This window comes from Melozone crissalis, unplaced genomic scaffold (genome assembly GCF_028551555.1).
Source record: "Melozone crissalis strain CALT ecotype California unplaced genomic scaffold, PUWL_Pcris_2 ptg000006l_1, whole genome shotgun sequence".
Classification (NCBI taxonomy): domain Eukaryota; kingdom Metazoa; phylum Chordata; class Aves; order Passeriformes; family Passerellidae; genus Melozone; species Melozone crissalis.
Window position 1 is genome coordinate 33798551 of NW_026535784.1, and position 20050 is coordinate 33818600.

Consider the following 20050-nt stretch of genomic DNA (forward strand, 5'->3'; position numbering starts at 1 on the left):
ATCAGGTTGGTCAGGTACAATTTCCCCTCCATGTATTCATGCTTACCATGACCAGATACATTCTTATTCCTCCTTTGTATGGCAATAGCTTTTAGGTTTATTTTTTCCATTCCTTTGCTAGGAGTTGAGGTGAGGCTGAGACTGAATTCTTGAAAGCAGAGGTGATATTTATTCTCTTCCAGTCCTCAGAGTTTCCTCCCCTCACCTTGATCTCTGTTTTCCTTTTTGATCTTTCAGTGTTTGAGTGCTCTCACAAGGACATCAGCCAACCCTCAATATGTGTGGTCCATCTCATTATGGCCTATGGATCTGTGTGTGTCCAGTTGGTTTAAATGCTTCCTAACCTGTCTCTCCTCCACTGAGAGGAAATCTGCCTTGCTTTGGGCTTTCCTATGGTTTTCAGGGACCTGAGATAGCTGAGGGATGGTTTTATCAGTGAAGAGTGAGATGAACAGGGCATTCAGTGTATTGGCCTTCTTGATAACTTTTGTGACAGTCTCCATCAGGAGATATCTTTTCATTATATCTTGTGATGGGGAGACCATTGCCCATAGCCTTCCTTATGCTGCACAGCACCAGCTGAAATGCTTACTTTTCAAGTTTATGTGAGCTGTCTACCCATGTCTGTGATCCCAGTAAAGTTGAAATTGTCCAACTACATGCAGACCTCTTAGTTTGTCCTGTTTGCTCTGCTGTGTGCATTAGCAAACAGGTTATTTGAAGAGGCAAAAAAGTATGCTTTTTTCCCCAAAAAAGATAGAATACCTTTACCATAATTCTGCCTGGAAGGCATTTCCCTATCTGCATATACACAGTTGGGGTGGGACCCCTACAGCCCTGGTTTTTTGCTTACAAATTTTTTCCTGTTGGTGTTACCCTGTACTCTTTGCTTGCCAGCCTGGTTCTTTACTTTTTCTCTTGGTTGTTTCTAGTTTGAATTCTCATTACTGGGTTAGCCAGCCTGTTGTCAAAATGTTTTTCTCCACTTATGTGGACAGCATCTCTGCTAAGCCATCCTCTGTCCTTGTAGAATATCCTGTGATTGTTTAAAATCTAAAACCCTGTAGCCCACACTGACCGCGCAACAAATTCTTATGGGATCTGTTACTTCCTTTTTCACCCTTCTGTCTTTCTGGAAGGATTGAGGGGAAAACTGCCTGGAGTCTCCATGGACTTGACCCCAACCCCCCATACAATTAGCAGCATAATCAATGCTCAGTGCTTTCTTCATTGCCTCTGGTGTCACCTTCGGTGCTTGTATGGAAGAGCAGCAGAGGGTCATAGTCTGCAGCAGCCTTCTGCAATGTCCTGACCTGAGTTTCCATCAGGCTGCAAACCTCCCCAAGCAGCAGCTTGTGGGATTCACCTCCCCCCAGCAGGGAGCTTCCTGCTGCCAATGCCCACCAGAGGTGTCTCTGCACCTCCGTTTTTTTCCTGGCTTGAGTCCCTTGCAGGACAGAGCTTCTATTTGCTATTCTTACAACTATTTCAGTTAAGTGTTTTATGTATTTTACTCTTTGTTTTGCGAACAAATATGTATAAAAACATTGCTGGAGAACTAATCACACATTTTGGCTTTTTTGGGGTTTGTTTTATTAAGCCTTGTTTATTTTTGAATGTTATCCTGCCAATGCCATATGGGTTAGCTGGCTACGAGAAGGCTTTTTGTACCAGTGTGATGAATAGAGGAAAGATCATTTGTGGTTTTCCTGTACTCAGGAAGGTCAAGGAGTAATCTCAAATAAGTCTGAAAGTCTACAGAAAGATAATTGACATCAGTGTCTGTTACAGGATTTGATGAAAATTATTTAAGATTACCTTTCAAGTCCAAATTTTTACTTTAGGTTATGCCTTTTGGAAGACACCAGCCTACAAAGTTTTCCAAACCTTGCTTCATAACCTGTTTTAAGGCAATGAAATAGATGCTATCTTAACATTGCAACTGGTTTCATGTGTGTCTTGTTTCTGTTTCTTTTAGGAAATGAACCCAGGAAGTAATGTGAAAGGTCATGTGAAGCTCTGTCACAGCAGAAATTTTCTAAAAGATTGCTTTACCTGTAAGTTCTTCTTTTCTGATGTTAAATGCTAAGTTGTATCATACTGTGGTGGGAAAAGACAACTTTATTTTGGCATTTTGACTTGCAGCTTAATTGTGAAGAAAACCTTTCCAAGTGCATTATGTGGTAACATGTGCTATTATTCACTTTCTGTATTTTAGTAAAGCCCAAACAAACATTTTTTTCCTCTAAGTAAATAACTAAATCTCACATTTTCTGTAGAACCTGTTAAGGTTTAGAATCCAATGAGCAAGATTTTCCTGCTGTTTCATTACAGATTTTGCATCCACTGTGATGCATTCTAAACTGCAATTACTTATTTTTCAGGAACTATTTTAAAAGCAAAGGGTAAAAATTATTCAAACTTGTATGAGAGTGTGAAAATACCACTGAAAGCTCTTTGCAAAGATTTCATGTGCAGGTGCCTGCTGTGACTGAGACATCTTCGGGATTCAGAGTTATTCAATTATATGATAGTGCCCTTTACAATTGTGTCACTTGTGGCAAAGAATTTTCTTCAAGCTAAAATGAACTCATTTAATTTTGTATATATCTCACAAGAAACTCCACCTACAAATTTAAACTGTGGCTTTCATCCCAAGTCTAATTGTCTACATCAAAATATTTAAATTGGGAGATATGAACTTGCTCTCTTAGCAAAATGGCAAGAAAAATATTAGAAGATCCATTTTACACAAGGAACCAAAACCATCAGGCTTGGTTTTGGCAGATTCATGTGGGTGGTGCCAGAGCTTAGAATACAGAAGTTCTTAGTCCCTGTCAAAAAGTATAATTTGAAAATATGTAAATATGCCAAAAAAGTATACCCTGAAGAAGATTGAGAGTTTGCAAGCTGCAATTTCAGCAATATGTTGATTTTTTTTTCCCCTTTTGTATGTAATTATCATAGTTGAACTATGCACCACCTAGATAGCAAGTTCTTGAAAATTATAACAGGGAAAGCATTACTGAAAAATGTTTCAAAACTGATAGTAGGTGTTTAATCCTTTAAAAATAATAATTTCAGAATTCTTTTGTTACCTAGCACTCTATTTTAAAGTAGCAACAACGCCTCTACAAGGGCAGCAAAGATAATTTAGTTGACATAAAATCTTCAACCAAACAAAAACTTGCAAACAATAGCCCTCCACATTTCAAGCTCCTTACGAAGTTTCAGAAAACCTGCTGATATTTATTTGACTTTCTTCAAAATGTGCTTCTTGTCTCAGTATTTCTTTACTGCTCTGACATAACTAGAGACAACCATAAAGTAAGTACCAATACAAGCAAATCTGTTAGAAATTAAAATCTTAATTCTGCAGTTGTGAAGTAGAAATGGAATGTTATTGTCTTTATTTTATAAATATTTACAAAGTACTGATGCAACTTCAGCAATTGTCCTGTGTTATCCTAAGTGCATTAAAATTACTCCAACATTGGAACATTTCTTTAGGTTTTGTCAAGTAATCCAGATGGGCTATTTCAGGATAATTGAAGGAGACTTTACAATTAGTCAAGGAAGAGAAAAGAAAAAGTGCTCCTCTGATAATGCTGTCTTAGTAACTGAATTAGTCAGATTTTCAGTATTATTTGAGAGGTTTAATTACTTAGCAGTAGTCAAGTGGATTTCCCATATCATAACAGTAGCCTTAAAAGAACACAAATGATAAGATTGAGGTTGAATAGGCTAAATTATTTCAGTTTTGTCTTCTCTTTCAATTAATTACCCTTGTTATTTTCTTCATATCTCCCTGAGAAATCTTAGTATTTTGTGTGCACATGTAAATGTATGCATGTGGGTGAGTGTGTGTCCATTAGAGATATTTATGTTCAGTGAAGATGAGACAACAGTTGGGACAAAAGTGCTTGGAAGTGACTTGGAAAAATCATAGGTGAGAACATGGAGAAAAGTCCCTGACAGGATGCAAATGCTGAGTGTTTAATTGCACACTGAGCAATGAAGTACATTTACAGCTTCCCAGACAAAAAATGCATTGTTTGGAATCCTGCAAACATGCTGATTTTAATAGTGTGACTGCATTTGAGGACAAAATAGCAGAAAAATGTATTTTTTCCTGATCTAAAATATTTGAAGCATAGTCTATTACTGTATGTAGACAATTCTGAAGTCTGGTTAAAGAGCTGGCAATATCCAATATTATTTCTTACTGTAGACTGCAACTGATTTTGTAATTCACATACTCAGCCGTGGTATTGGTGTAAACAGAAAAAAACAACATAGGGAGGAAAGGGATGTTGTTGTTGTTATTATTATAATTATTTTATGAGTACAGGTTGCTACAAGACAGAGAAATCTAGCATTTTTAACCATTACATAGTTCTAACTTATTTGTCTTTTTGCTAGAAATAATTCCATACTGCTGATTTTTATATGGATTAGAAGCTTTTCTAATCCATAATGTTCTAAATGTTATACATTTAATGAACCTGCCAATATTCTGAATCAATTAATTAGTATTGTAGGATTGGCTGTCATGATACACAGACAAGCAACAGCATAACTCACTGAGATTTGTAGGTTGTGACAGCAATTAATTATGATCAGTTTTGTAGTTGTTGTATTTTTCTTTCAAAAGGAGTTTCCATGCATTATTTCTATTAATATTAGCTGACTAACAAATCATATAGCATCAAACAGCAACATAAAATGGTTTGGGTTGAAAGAGATCATAAAGATCTTCTCATTCCAGCTTCCCTGCCAGGGACGGCTTCCACTGGACCAGGTTTCTCAGAGCCCCATCGAACCTGGGCTTGAACACCTCAGGGATGTGGCTGCCACAGCTTCTCTGTGCAGCCTGTTCCAGTGCCCTCCTAGCTCTGAATAATTTCTTCCCAACATCCAATCTAAATCTCCCCTCTTTTAGTTTAAAACTCTTTCCACTTGTCTTATCATTTTCCACTTGTGTAAAAAGTTACTCTTCATCTCTTTTATAAGCTCGCTTTAAGTACTGAAAAGCCACAAGTAAGTAAATAAGAATCTTTTTCTACCTTCTCCCCTGCAATTGGATTCTTCTATGTTCAGCTAGTCACTATCAAAATAATATTTCAGTCCTGTGCTTAAAAAGATCAAAATTATACCCATCATAATATGTTCTGTGTAAAATAAGAAGTAGCTCATAGTCTACTGCTATATGTTTATAGAAGAACTGGAAGTTCTAAATATGAACCACAAGTTCTTAATATGATAGCCATTGACCTTGGCAGAAATGTAAGAGTAGAAATATTCTGTTTGCACAATAAATTATTCCCATTTAGGAAAGGCATTTTTGTTGATGCACAGCATCAAGTGTTCCTCATTTTCTTTGAGTAATTGCCTTTGGGAAGGGAATCTTTGAGAACATAGCTTTTTCTCCTATTCCTCTCATGCCCTCTGGGGGAAAAAAATACATTTGGAATACCTTCTGTTCATTCGCAGCTACAGGGTTGGGTCAATTATAAGGAGATCCTGGTGAGTGTCCAGTGAAAGTGCAGCAAAAGGAAAGACTAAAAAAACCCAAAAAGACACTGCCAAAATCAATAGTGAGAATTGAAGTATTGTCTATGGAAACTGGTGAACACTAACACAGGCTTTTTTTTTGCTGTAGAAAATTCCAGTACCCTAACAGCACATTAATTTTCAAGGAATGTCATGCACAGCTCTAATTAAAGTTTCACTGATCACCTGGGAGTGAATCTTCCCTGCTCTCCCTATGCCTGCCTCTTGTCTTTCTGAACTGAACTTAGATTTGAAATTTAATATCAAGCGTTACCTGGCATATGTTTTCATGTCAGCTTCTGTCACTATATTCAGGGAAATACAAGTTTTACTTGTAGCATTTCTGCATACTACAGGCATCTTCCTGATCATAAGTTTGTACAAACCTAAATTGCAGAGTAAGGAGAATAGAATTATTGCAAAGGTCTTACATGTTTTGCTTCATTACTTATTATGTAGATTTTTTTCAATAAGGGGTATACTGAGGAATATAAATAGATATATCTGAAATGATGACAACAAGAAATACAACAGCTGTCCCTGTTGTTGCTTGTTAATTTGCTGTGCTGAGGTGTAATTTCATGCTTTGTTAAAATCAGACCTATTAACTATGATTTGCTGAAGGTGAAATAAGGGGACAGGCTCCATGAAGTTTCTTTGTTTTAAAAAGTATGTGGTACCTAATATTCACTGAAAGTAGTGGTCAGGGAAAAGTGTCCTGTAAGTTAAATATGTTGACACAGTAAAGAGCATAGATTAAACTAAACCAATATATTTTATTCTTTACAGTCAGTATACAGTTAATATTTTCTCTAGGCATAGACTTCCTAAATCTCAGGTCACAATGCATGTGTAGATATCAAGATGGTGCTGTAGATATCAGCAGGTGCACAGCATTCATAGCCCACCAGGCATGGCTTCATTAGCTGCTGAACTAAGGGAAAGCTGGAGAGTTCTCTGAGATGCCTTAAAAATAAAGGGTTTGATGGCTCCTCATGACCTAAGCAGTGCTAAAGTTGAAAAAGAGCTGATGGGGAAAAAACCACAAACAAAAGAAAAAAATATTGGAAAAAATTCTCAGGAAGGGAAGATAAGATAGTCTATTTCAATGAATAAAAAAAATTGAGGTCCAGGGGGAGGGAAGAAAGGAAATAATACAAGATGTGAGTACCTCTGAAAGTTGTTATTTTTGATTAGTTTAAAGTTTTTCAAATTCAGTAGAAGAAACTTATTAGTTTATTTTCATGTTGTGCAAATATGCATTAACTCTATATATTTTATCATTAGTAAGCTTCTGTGTAGGTTTAGAGAATGTATGGGTAAAGTTATAAATGTTTTGATTCCCTCATTTGGCACAGTGTGGGTACAGTATATGCTTCCAAATAGTGCAACAAGATTTGGCTTCTCAGCCTCTCTCAGGACTGAATTTGCATCTATTCCTCTGGACTGTCTTGACCATGCTGCAGAAGTAGCTTGGGAGGGAAGGAATGAGCTTTGGTGTGTAGCCTGTCAATTTTAGCCTGCTTGTTACACTCATTGACTATTACTCCACACTTAGTCCTTTGACAGGAAAGGTTACCTGGGATTGAGAGCCTGTGAATTTTTTTTCTGAGTCTGTTTGCAAATAATTGTCCTGCAAAGAATAATGCACTTTAGAATGAGATTCTTAATGATACCAGAAAAAGTACAAAGAAAATTCTTTATGGTCTAATTTAACAAATACACTAGTTTTGGGTAAGATGTGGTATTATGTTGTATGTCTGCATCTCATATTATCTGGCTTCAAGCAGAAAACTTTTTTCAGCTTCCCATTAGACAAAAGGTTCAACTCCAGTAGCAATAATTTACAGTGTGGAAGGATTGTGTTTTCATAGAGGTGCAAGGGGGGCATCAGGACCTCCAGAATGTCCACAGAAGCACACTTCTCTCTGGGGAGCTCCTTTGGATCCACTGAAAGCAGAGCACTCCTGAGAAACCTCACATTGGTAGAGAAGCAAATTCCATTTATTTCCTTCATGTTGGCTAAAAATCGATGACAGCAACACTGAGTGTTGTGTCTCCCTCCTCTGAAGGCAAGTTTTAGGTGACTGTCTCAGGAAATGTCATTTTGCAGGATTACTCTTGTTTTAGACTACTGATAGAGTTGGAAGGACTGTCATGATTGTGGCCTTCTTGTACCTTCCACAGAGCTAGAGGATAATTATTGATTACTGTAATCAACCAAAGACAGCACTTTTTTAATGGGCTGATTCATGTGAGAATGGTTTAAGGATTCACTGTTTCCTGGAAAAAAATGTGTAAGCTCTTGCCTCTAAACTTGAATGGGAGAGGCAAATTCATACTTCTATAATTACTTTGATTGCAGTTTCTTGTTGTAGTCTATTTCAGGTAAACCTACACTGCATGAATCATAAGAAATTGCTAGCTAGAAAATAGTTAGAATGTCAAGAGGTGCTTTCGCTCCTCAATTAACTAGTTTAGCATTAAAGTCAGGTCTGTGTAGCTGCAAGATTGAGTTGTTTTTATTTCCTTTTTTAAATCATATGTGCATTGTGTGAGCATTGACTTTCAGCTGTGCAGTAATCTCTGATAGCTTGTTTGTATTTTTTAGATTTTATATGACTTTTGTACCCCCCCACTCTTCAAGATACCCTCTTTGAACAGCTCTTGGTTTGTGGCTGTGACTATTAGCAGAAAGTTTATTTAACAGAAGGCAGCCTGAAGAGTGACATTAGAAATTACTGTCAAACAGACAGGAAGGCAGTAGGAATACTGATGTGTTTCTGCTTTTGTGATCAATCAGTGAAAAAGTCTATATTCTAAAAGTAAATGAACAAGCAAAACTTGTCTGCTTGTGCTGCTATCTGCAGCTTTCTGTTGTCTAGGAGCTCGGGGGTATCAGCAGCTTGTGGGTTTTTTTGGTTGAATAGCCCAGGAGTGTACATAATTTGCATCATACAGAGCTGGATAGAAGACCTTGAGAAAGCAAGGTTTTGTGCACTATTGCTACCTCTCATTACTATTGCATAGGTGTTGCTGCAATCCTTGGCCTTTCCATGTTCAATTGTCTTGTTATTAGTGATACAACTGGAAAAATAGTCCTGAGAGGTGGTATTTTTTGTGTGTAAATAGCTAAAACTCACAGTTTCAACTCTAGTTAAAGCCAGAATTTCTTAGCAGATACACTCTGCAACATGTCTTGGCCATCTTGTTAGAGGTTGGAGACGTGGCTGGACTAGAGGTGTGTGTGATTTCTCGTATGTGGGGGTTTCCTGCTGAGCCCTCTGGCACTGCACAGGTCAGAGAGGAATGATGAGTATTAATGTTGTATTCATTTGGAAGATACTGTTCCTGGAATGTTTTGCAGAAGTCATTTAAGAATTCCTGCTAAAGTGAAAACTTCCTTTGATAAACTCATTTGTGTCCAGAAAGTTAATTCCTGAGGGTGTTAGCACTGACAGCACTAATTTTCTCTGTTGATTTCAGAGCATGAAATTTGTCTAGACATCTGGCTTTGCAGAGGAAAGTTGTTGCTTTGGAAGGTAGACTGTACACATTTTATGTGGCTAAGGGTTAGATTTTGTATATACACTATTTCCCCAGTGTATATCCATCAAAGAAACAGGATAGCAACAACTTCCATTTTGAAATAAACTTGGCTTTCATGTTGAAATGATCCCTTGAAGAGGTGAGAGCAGTGTGCATGTTGAAGAAGTAGATTAATTATCTATGATGACTCACTTTGGCTCAGTTGACAGCGGGCAGGAAGATCCTGGAGTGACCCTTACAGCCTGGGTTCCCTAGGTGCTCCCATCAGGAGTGTCTCCTGGTTCCCCCAGCTCAGTAACAGGCTGGCTTCCATCTAATCACACAGGAACAGCTGGGCCTTCTCCTGTGGTGGAGAAGGAGCCCGGCTGTGGTGCTGGAAGGCTGGGGCTCAGGAGGGCTCTGCCCTCACATGTGCTCACTTGGCGGCGGCAGTGCTGGTGTGTCAGACTGGAGCTGCCTTTGTCTGAGGTGATATAATGAACACATTTCCTGAGAGCTGACAAAATCTAACTGCATTGCTCACAAAGGGAGATGGAAAGCTGATGTTCAGCTCTTGGGAAAGCAAAATCACATCAATTCTTTTCTGACCATAGACTGAGATTTTTGTTTTGGAAGAGATTGAGTGTCTTTTAAATGACGTTGCTTTTTTTTTTCTTTGTTCCCCTAAGTAAATCACACTGTATTTTAATGGAGCTAAATATACAAAATGGAGAAGGCCTATGCATAAGCAGAATTATGAGACAAAAAAATATAAAAGGAAGCTATTATTATCTTTTTCCTGGAAGACTTCTCTGAATTGCAATGTTTTTAATAGCGCACATAAATAAATTTTCAAAGATGTCACCATGAATAAGAATTTTCTTATATTTGAGAAATGCATTTAAGTACAGCTATGCTGCTACTACTACTACTATTATTGTTATTATTAAGTGGAATGATGGCAGGTTGAACACTTTGAAGCAGACAGATGTGCATTCATCTGGAGAGATGTATTCTTAACCAGTAACAAATAAATTAAAATTATCTTATTAGCTCTTATAAGTCTCATCTGAGACCTAAATTTGGATTTTGCTAATATGTTCGATAACTCCATCAACAAAGTATCTAAACATATTCTGATTCTTAATGTAATTATGACTTTAACTAAAGCCTGTAACTGAATTATTTAGGTTGATTTTAGGCTATGAGAATGCCAGTTTTTACATTTTATGAAATTCATTCCTTACAATTTCATTCAAGAGGCTCTTGCTTCCTGTTTCTGACCTACTTCTTCTGTGCATGTTTCATTACTTCATTCACTTTTGTTCTTCATCCTTCATCTCCTCTAGCTGGATGATCTGTCCTTTTCATCAATATTTCTGCAGGTGGAAGTTCATGCTGTTTAAGTGAACCTGATGGGGTGGGAGTGTCACAGTGAATGTTTATGACCTTGCAGCCATGTGTATGTATATGTGTGTGTGCATATATATATATATAAGTTTCTTAATTGATGTTAGAATAAGCCATAGCAATAGTCTCTTTTGTTTGTTGCAAGAAGAGTACCCCAATACCCATGCTTAGGTGTTTTCAGAATTGTGATCTCTGAATGAAAGAAGAGGTGGTATTAACAGACCTAGGTTGAGCACTGTTATTTTTGCAAGGAGTGTGAGGTGGGAAGGGTTTCAATCATTCTTTGAAATCAGAGAATTTTTACTGTTTTTTTTAACAAATGTAATTTTATGTTAATATAGCCTGAAAGTTCTAATTTTATTTAGACTGGGTTTCTAATTTTCTAGACATGGCACACATATAAAGAAATATTTTTCCTGTAGGAGTGCCTGACATCTAAATATACAAAGAACACGTGGGCTGAAAATAGAGTTTTACAGTAGTAGCTTTTTTCTTTAAACATAGCTGAGTAGTTCTGTCCTTTATCCCCTATTTTCTGGTTGAGAGAAAGTTGCTTGTCAAGAAGCTGACAAGGAAAGTCACTTAAAGCAAACAAACAAAAACAAACAAAAGAGGAGTGCTGGTGAAATGGAGACATTGCACCCATAGCTGAGCAGACAGCATGGAAGGGAGATGCTCCTGTGTGCGTCGTGCCCGTAGTCATCCTCTGCCTTGAGTAAACTGGGCTCTGCAATTCAGAGAAGGGCAGCTCTCAGCTTTTTGTTACCCATGTGCTACCAGGGACTCCTGCTCAGGCAACAGTGGGAAATTTCAACGCTTTTCTGAAGCAAACAGTTCCAAAAATTGCAACTGTAGGGCACTTGATCTAAAAAGGGATTTGTACCTGCTATTAATTGGATTCAGGGTGAGTTGCACAGTGTGCAGCAGTAAGGGGAAATTTTTCCTTTGCGTCACAAATGCAATGAAACTCTTGACCCAGTGCCACTAATAGCTGTGGCTTAGTTGACACAATCTTGTAGCTTTTTTAAGCTAGTGGGACTGCAACAGCTCAGGGCTGTGGGAAGTATTTCATTCTTAGCTGAGTAATAGGAGAGAACAAAACTGCTTCATTCATTGCTTTGTGTCTTACAGACAGCAGCTTTTTAGTCTTTCTGGTAAATGCACGTTGCAGTATTGTAATTATAGGTCTTATTCTGTTTTGTGTCACTTCAGTTTTCCTTACTGCCAGCAAGGGGAAATCATCTAGCAAGGGGTCATTTTTAACTGTTTTCTATCTGAAATGAGAATTTCACTGAGATAAGAAAGCTCTGGGTTTTCGATTAAGCTGGTTTAAGTTTACTGCTTAAGCTGGAAAAGTCCAGTGGGATGAGATTTAGGTGATAAAATACCTCGTCAGGCAGCTGAAGAATATTGGAGGGAGGGAGCAAAAGCCAAGTAGGAGGAAATTCTACAATCTGTTTATGAGATAGAATATTATTCTAAGGAAAATGATTCTTAAAATACTAGTATATACAAAGTGTTTATCAATACATGATGTTAGAAAAAAGTGCCTCAATAATTTTTTGAATATTTTAAGGTGCAGACTTTGTTCAAGGTGCTTTGAGACTCCTTCTTCTGGAACCATGAAAATGTTATCTTTGCAAGCTTCCCTAAAGGAATATTTAAAATCTCCCCCAAAAAATGTTTGGCTGAAATAGAGATTTTGCTAACTTCAGAAAATACTCAGTTTCTGCTTCAAAAATATTTTCTGTTTCTAGATTTCTCTTATTTTAATCTGAACCAGTTCATTAATGTCATGAAGCATGTTTGATATCCAGTGTGTCTTTCTTGTGGCAATTCTCTCTGAAAAAAACAAATCAAGACAAATCAAGAAAATTTTCAAAGATATTCAGTGTCGATTAAATTCATCACTAGAGTGAAAAGGATAGTTTTTTAATAAGATCATAGTAGATTTTCTGGTGGTGATTTTGCTCCTGTGTTTAATGGTTGCTTTTAAATCCCAGAAGCAGATAAGTGGGAGTGGGTTCACATCTTGGAGGTGTTACAGTGTAATCCTGACTTTCAGATCTGGGATACTTTTGCTTAGACAATAGGAGATGAGGACTCTTACTTCCATGAAGCTGAGCTTTATGAAATTGGGTTTTCCTTTGCAGAGTATAAATGGCATGGGAACTGCTGCTAGTGTTTGGATGTCATTCCTAGAGAATCTTAAACTCTTGTGCTATAAAAACATGGGTGGCAATTGATAATGTAATGGTAATCAGTAAGACAGTCAGCAGTACAAAGTAAACTTGTAATCAGTATGTGATGTGAAGAAACTGCATGTTTGTAGCACAAGGGGTATGGGTAGCAAATCTTATTTCAATCCTGAAAATGAATTTATTAGCTGTTTTTAATCAGGAGATTGACAAATCTGACCCTTTGTTAATTTAGGCTCTTAATAACTACTTCTGCCTCTTTTAAAAAATGCAGTTTTTCAGTAAGAAAAAACTTATTTGTAGCTGAAAATATTCCTGGAAAAGATGACTTCAGAAAGTGTACTAGAGAGCAATTGTAACTTTTTTCCCTGATTGTTTTTGATTGCTATGGGCAAATGATGAAAAATCATGCTCACCAAAGGTGAAATAGCTATGTGGAGGAGGTGGGCACTCTCAAGTGCTTAGTGGAACTTAAAAGAACTGTAACTGGTATTGGATCTTCTTAGGCTGGATTTTCTTCCAGTGGTTAAGTAGGAGTGTGATTACAGAACAAGTGCTTTTCATGGTATCCTCACACTGCTTGGGAGTTAACTCCAAAAAGTACTACTTTTATGTGGTATTGGTAAAAATTCAGGTTTTTATTGAAGCCTGAAAGAACAGATAAATGAAATAGCACATTACATTTAATCTTATCTTCCAAAGCAAGGCATGCAGGCAGAGGTAAGATAAAAGTATCATCAAATTTATCTTGCAGTGTTTAGAAAGCTGGTAATGGGGGTAACACAAATATAGAATTAAATCTGTGGAAGAGGTGTGTTAATTTGTAAGGAATATTATTATAATAATCTTCAGAAGTACATAGGGAGAGTTGCAGTGATAAGCCTGGGAGTTTATGTTGGAGGGTGCTTTTCCTTTAGGAAATAATTTTATTGACTTTTTTCTCCTGCATGTGCCCTGCTCAGTTACCACTGTTAGATGCTGAGCTCCAAGGAAAAGTAACAGGCAAAATAAGCTCCTGCTAGACTCTTGATTCCTTGGTCAATAAGCAAAAATCTGAATAAGTCTATTTCAGTATTGCTTTTCAAAAAATGTTCTCAAGTTTGAAAGTAAGCATTGGATCCTTCAGAACAGGAACTTGAGAGATTTGTTTTCTGAACTGCTACAATTTAAAATGAGAAAGCTGTATTGTGATAATAAACTCTAAGTTAGTATGGCAATGTCCATCTAAGTATAATAACTGATTCCAGAAGTAGGTAAGCATTATAATGCCAAACTGTATTTGATTGGAAATTAATATCTTTGAACTAGTTATGTGACTCTGCTTTTGGTATACTTCCACAATTTTAAGATTCAATTGTGAAGTTAATCCCTTTTTTTTTTTTTTTTGTCTTTAGTTTAATAAGATTTTGAAGTTCTTATCTGGATAAAACAAAGATGGATAAATAAAAGTCTTGTGCTTGTTTAGAAGAATGCTGTATCACAGATTTCTAAACTTAATTATCTTTATTCAATCTGAACTACATTCCGTGTTTGTTAAAGAAATAACCTTTTCTGATTTCTTTAGCTTCTCAGGCATGTAGAGTTGCAGCCAGGGAATGTGCTTTGTTTTGAACTCAGTCAGTGACCCCTGTAAAAATGTTTAATTAACTTTTGCCAATGTCAATATAGTTCTATTATACTCAGCAGGCTGGATGAGCTCCCTCTGGTGGCTCATTTACATTGAGGTTCTGTTCTTCATAGCTGTTTACTCAGGAAAACAAGGCTGCTGACCCCAGGTATCAGTCAGACATCAGTTCCTTCTGGGCTCACACTTTAATTGAAAAACATCGATAATTTCCTTACAGAATGAAAAAAAAAAGCATTTAAATGCACAGGAGGTTTAATTCGTTAGCAAAGTAAATAAAGAGCTACTGGGTAACAAAGTGTGCAAATACAACCAAATTACTTCCTTCTAAGTGAAAATCCACAATAGGTGGATGGCAGTGATTTAGCGGTGTCATCCACTTAGAATAGTGCTTATTATTAAACTTAGGAAATATTTGGACATTAAAACAAAATATTTGGACCTTGACCATGAAAATGTGGAGTTTAGTGTGAGCAAGGAGGAAGTAAGGTAGAAAGTAAGATCGCAAACATGGGCTTCAGGAGAGCAAATTTTGGCCTCTTAGGTGATATTCTTGGAAGAGCCCCATGGCAACAGGCCCTGCAGGAAAGAGGAGTCCAACAGAGTTGGTTGATATTCAAAGATTGCTTCCTCTAGGCTCAAGAATGATGCATCCCAATGAGCAAACTTGGGTGTAGGCAGCAAGAGATCTGTATGGATGAAAAACTCCTTGAGCTTGGGCTCGAGCCTAAGCAGGGAACGCACAAGCCATGGAAGCAGGGTCAGGCTGCTTGAATGAATGTAGAGAGGTTATTGAAGTAGAAATGAGACAAGGAAGGTCAAGGCCCATCTGAAATTAATTCTGGCCAAGGATGTCAGGGAAAGCAAAAGGGGCTTCTTCAAATACATCAATAATTAAAGGAAAAAATAAGAGTAATGTGGGCCTGTTACTAAATGCATGGGGGACCCTGGTAACAGAGGACGCAAAAAGGCTGAGTTACAGAATGCCACCTTTCCTTCACTGCCAAGACCAGCCCTCTGGAATGTCTGACTCAGGAGACCAGGGTAAAGGCATGTTGTAAGAAGGATTTTTCCTTAGTCAATGAGGATTGGGATAGAGAACACCTAGTGGTGAAGACTTGACACCCACAAGTCCATGGGCCCTGATGGTTGCATTGGTGAGTGCTGAGAGAGCTGGACAGCCTAGCTAGACTGCTCTTGATTGTCTTTGAAAGGTCTTGGTGATGAGGAGAGGAGCCTGAGGACTAGAAAAAAGCAAATGTCACCCCAGTATTCTAAGAGGGCAAGAAGGAGGATCCAAGGAACTGCTGGCCAGTCAGCCCCACCACAGATCCTGACAACCCTGATGGAATAAATCCTGGGGGCCATCTCCACCCCCATGGGGGACAAGGAGGTGGTCGGGAGTAGTCAGCGTGGATTCACTAGAGGTAAATCAACAAAGATGTTGAAGGGACTGGAGCATCTTTCTTATAAGAAGAAGCTGAGGGAGCTGGGCCTGTTCAATCTCAAAAAGAGACAACTGAGAGGGCATCAGTGTCTGTCAGTATCTGAAGGGAGGTTGCCAAGAGAGTGGAGCCAGGCCTTGCTCAGTGGTGCGGAGCCACAGGACAAGAGGCAGTGGGCAGGAACTGATACACAGAAAGTTCCATCTGAACACAGGGAAGAATTTCTTTACTGTGTGAGTGACCAGAACAGGCTGCCCAGAGAAGGTGCAGTCTCCCTCACTGAAGATACTCAAGAACTGTCTGGACTCATGTTGATGAGCCTGCTTAAGCAGAGAGATTGGACCAGATGATCCAACCTTCCCATTCTGTGATACTGTGAAGAAAATGATCCAAAAATGTGAAATCTGTGGTTTTGAACTTGGTTAATCCTGTAGATGAACTACAAGTTAAAATGAATCTTGGTATCAGAGTGCATTCAAGCTATTTCACAGCATATGGAAAACCATAATCTCACTTTTTATTGTCTTCTTAAGTTAAAAGCCAGGGGAATTTCTGGGTCAAGACCACGAGCAAATTTAAAATGAGTTTTCCACCTCTGTAATGTTAGTTTCTACAGATACTTTCTAATTTCATGCTGTTGTAATTTAATGACATCCTTATCATACTGGCATTGAGACCTCCTCTCTCTGAAGCAGTGAGAGAAGTTTTGAAGCCAGACAAGGTGCAAATTGGACATAAGGTTAAATATTTGTTCAATATAAAAGTTGTTTAAAATCAAGTTATTGTCAATAATGCAAGTTACAGAATAAAATACTCAAAAATCAGAGAAATTGTAGTTTTTGAAATATGAGTATATAGACAAAGATAAAATTTTGCTTGGAGAAGGAGAAAGGGGTCACAGCAGATGAGATTAGGAGAGAAACAGGAGTGTTTATAAGGAGATCAGATAGCCATGTGAAATAAAGGGGAAAATGGAGTATAATCAACAATAGACACCTGTAGGAAGTTGAGAAGAAATATCTTTAAGTGGTTTGAATGAATATTTATTTGCGTGTTTAAATTACGTCTTACATTGTTTTAATATTCCTTAAACATTCTAGCAGCTGAGATTCACGAAACAAATAAGCACGGCTTATCAAGCATGGCAAATGTCTAAATTGAAAGTCTGTACACTTTCAATATTCACACAAATGGACTTTTTATTTTTTGATCGCAAATTGTTCATCTGTGTTTTTTTCTTCATCAAATAACAGTTGAGAACACAGTTTGTAGCATAATACTGCGTACCTGAATATCTGCATTAAAAATAAGCAATCCTGATCTTCCAGTATAATTATATGTGACTAGTAACAGAAGCAGGTGGGTTAGGAAATAATTTTCTTTTATGCAGGTTTTTCAGAACAGTTTCCCACTGCGTTCAAGTTCAGGATCTCTTTGATGTTGGTAATCAGACTATGAAAAAAAAAAAGTCTAGTGTTTCAGGAAATTACTGGTGTATTTTGTACAGGACTAAGAAGAATTGGAAATAACTTAGTTGGTGCACCCTGGGACAATGTTTATGTTATTGCTGAAGATAACTAGCATTTTCCAGTCATCCTTTCGTAAAGGAATATGCTGATCCAGACTGATCCTTAAATCAGTCTGTGCTCCTGGCTGCTGCCCAATTTCTTTTTCCTGTTCTACCAGTGCTGTAACTGGGTTGCTTGTACTGTTGAACTTCATCCTGTTTCTCATGCTCTCATCTAGAAGGTTGTCCAAGTCTTCCAGGATTGTGCCCCCATCCTCCTGTGTTGAATGACAGCTTTGAAAGCTGGCCAAGACCTTAAGTCCGTTCTTACTAAGCAGTGCTGGAACTCTTTAAGATTAATGGATTCAGGTTTGAAGCATTTAACCCAAAACTGAACACTGCTTGCTAGGTTTTGATGCTTCTGTCATAAAGACTGTGAACCACTTTATGTTAGAGAGCTGTTCAAATACCTTTTTTTTGTGTATGTCCTTTAGAAGTGAGAAATAATATTTTGTGTGTCAGTATCTTTATTTGCCTTTTACTCTGAAGAGGCACATGGACAACGCCATTTAAATTTTGTGTGCTGGTGGAAATGAGCAGCTAGGCAGCATGGCATGCAGATTACTTCCACTACTTCAAATGCAGGAACATAATTTTATGTATTATAAATACATATATCAATATATATTGTATGAAATGATACTGCCTTTACATTGCCAAAGGTCAGCAACATTTGTAAGCAGAGGGGTGCCTGAAAGTTCATTGTGAAGGTAGATGTTCCTCACACCTGAGCTACAGAGGTAGTAGGACCTCCTAGTACATGTGGGCATTAACACAAATTGGGTATTGCAAATTAGAATAAACATAATAGAAGTCCTGTCTGTGTAGTGAGTAGCTAAGTGTCACTGTAGTATAAATAATTTCTTCAGTGGGCATTTTAACAACATAATTTCAGTTCCTTTTTGTGTAAATTGGTTAAATACATAGTCTGCCCATTCTGCCTAAAATTTGGTAATTTACTTTTTCTGGTTGTTTTTATAAGCTTTAGTTACATTTAAACAAAAATTCTAAATTGTAAATGAGCTGTTCAAGTTACTGGCAGTTTTTAGAACTTTACAAGTCCTCCCTTGTTCTCTATTTCATGGGGACACTCTAGTGTGATGAGGGAATAGTATGCTTGGTTTAATTTAAATAAAGTAAGCTTAATGCAAACACTACACTGAAGGTATCCATGAAGGTCTTGGTGTTTGGCAGTGAAAATCCGTTGGTTTTAATTCTCTTTGCTTGGAGATAACAAAGATAATTGGTTTTAATAGCCAGGGACGACATTTTATCTGATTTATCACCATTCTGTCGTTCCATATCTCACTTTCATCAATCTAAGTTTTGGCTGGGTAAACTTTTATTTGAGTACCAGTCATATTTTAAGTTAGTCTCAGCTATTACTCGTTGATTTTTAACTTGCTTTTTGACTTGTACCATTCCATGACCTTGGATTTCCTAGAAATGTTCTAAGATGTTCTATGTAGGTAATATATCTGCACAGAATATACAAGTGGCAAATAGATTCCTCTGTATTTGCACGGACTTATGTTAGTCTCTCAGTGGAGGGGAAGATTACCTGTGCTTAGTGATGCTGGTGATGAAATTATGTGTAATAATGTACAATATCCTGTGAATGGCAACAGGAAAAATATCCAAAGACATTAGTTTGAAATTTTCAGTTGAGTGCCTCCTTAATACCTTTAATACACCTCTCTTGCTCTAATGCACCATATTACAGTACATGGTACTTCCCAGCAGTTCAGTCAATTGCAAAGCTGAAGGAGGCAAGGAAAAACGCTGCCAAAACCTCCCTAAGGATCTAGTAGCATGATGGCTGCATTCCAGTCTGTACCAACTTCGTGGGGCATTTAAAAGGCAACTTCTAATGTGGTATCTCACAGCCATTCATTCTTATTTGTGAAGAATGCAAATTCTATTCAAGTTTTTAAAATAACTTTTAAAGTTTGCTTCTGCTAAGGACTTACTTGAACATGAGTTCTGCTGAAAACTTGGATTCCTGATGCTCCTCCATGTAAAGCCAGTCCACAGTACAGTGCAGTATTTAGGACATACTCATTCAGACAGCAGAGAACAAGAGGTTTTCCTCTTGTTCCAGATAGGAAAACCCATTCCCATCTGGAATCTGCTGCTTTGGAATATTTGTGCTTGGCCAAAGATATCTTTCATGTTTGCCCTAATTCCATGACTAACTTTGTACTCCTGTAGGCTTAAGAGTTGGGAGAAAATCTAAAGGAATTTTTCATTTTTGTCTGAAAACTTTATTTGGTTCTAGTGTCAGCTTCAGGATGCTGTGGAAGCCCAAGGAATTGGTTTACAGCAGTCCTGTTTGGTCTGCATTAGACTATTGCTTGTTGCACTTTTAATTTAGGTGTTAGAAGCTTCTGCTAGATAAAGTGACTGTAGTCATGCCAGTTGATTACCTGCTAGTATCCATCTGCTTCCACAGCTGCTGTAGAGTTCTGACTTCTGTCTCTGTACCTAAGTTGTGATTGCAAGAGAAGCAATCCTTGTTGGTAAAGGGAGAATGCCATGCACAGTGTTAGTAACTCTTCTCTTTAATTTTTGGGGAAGGTGAAAGTCATTCCTAAATCTCAGGAGTATAGACTATATATCTATACCCTTTTGTATATTGTGTATTTGTAGCCGATGTGTCTTTTTGACAAATAATGTGGAGTCCAAACAACCAACTTGTAAGTGTTTTATGTCCGCAATGATTTTT

At 37.6% G+C, this 20050-nt stretch overlaps 1 protein-coding gene across 1 annotated transcript in view; it reads left to right on the forward strand.

Annotated features, from left to right (window-relative positions):
- MARCHF1 (membrane associated ring-CH-type finger 1) overlaps positions 1 to 20050 on the forward strand; it is a 224797-nt gene that overhangs the window by 76306 nt on the left and 128441 nt on the right. The window contains exon 2 of the mRNA XM_054295491.1: positions 1979 to 2057. The gene's annotated coding sequence lies outside the window, so the exon portion shown is untranslated. The remainder of the gene's footprint in view (positions 1 to 1978; positions 2058 to 20050) is intronic.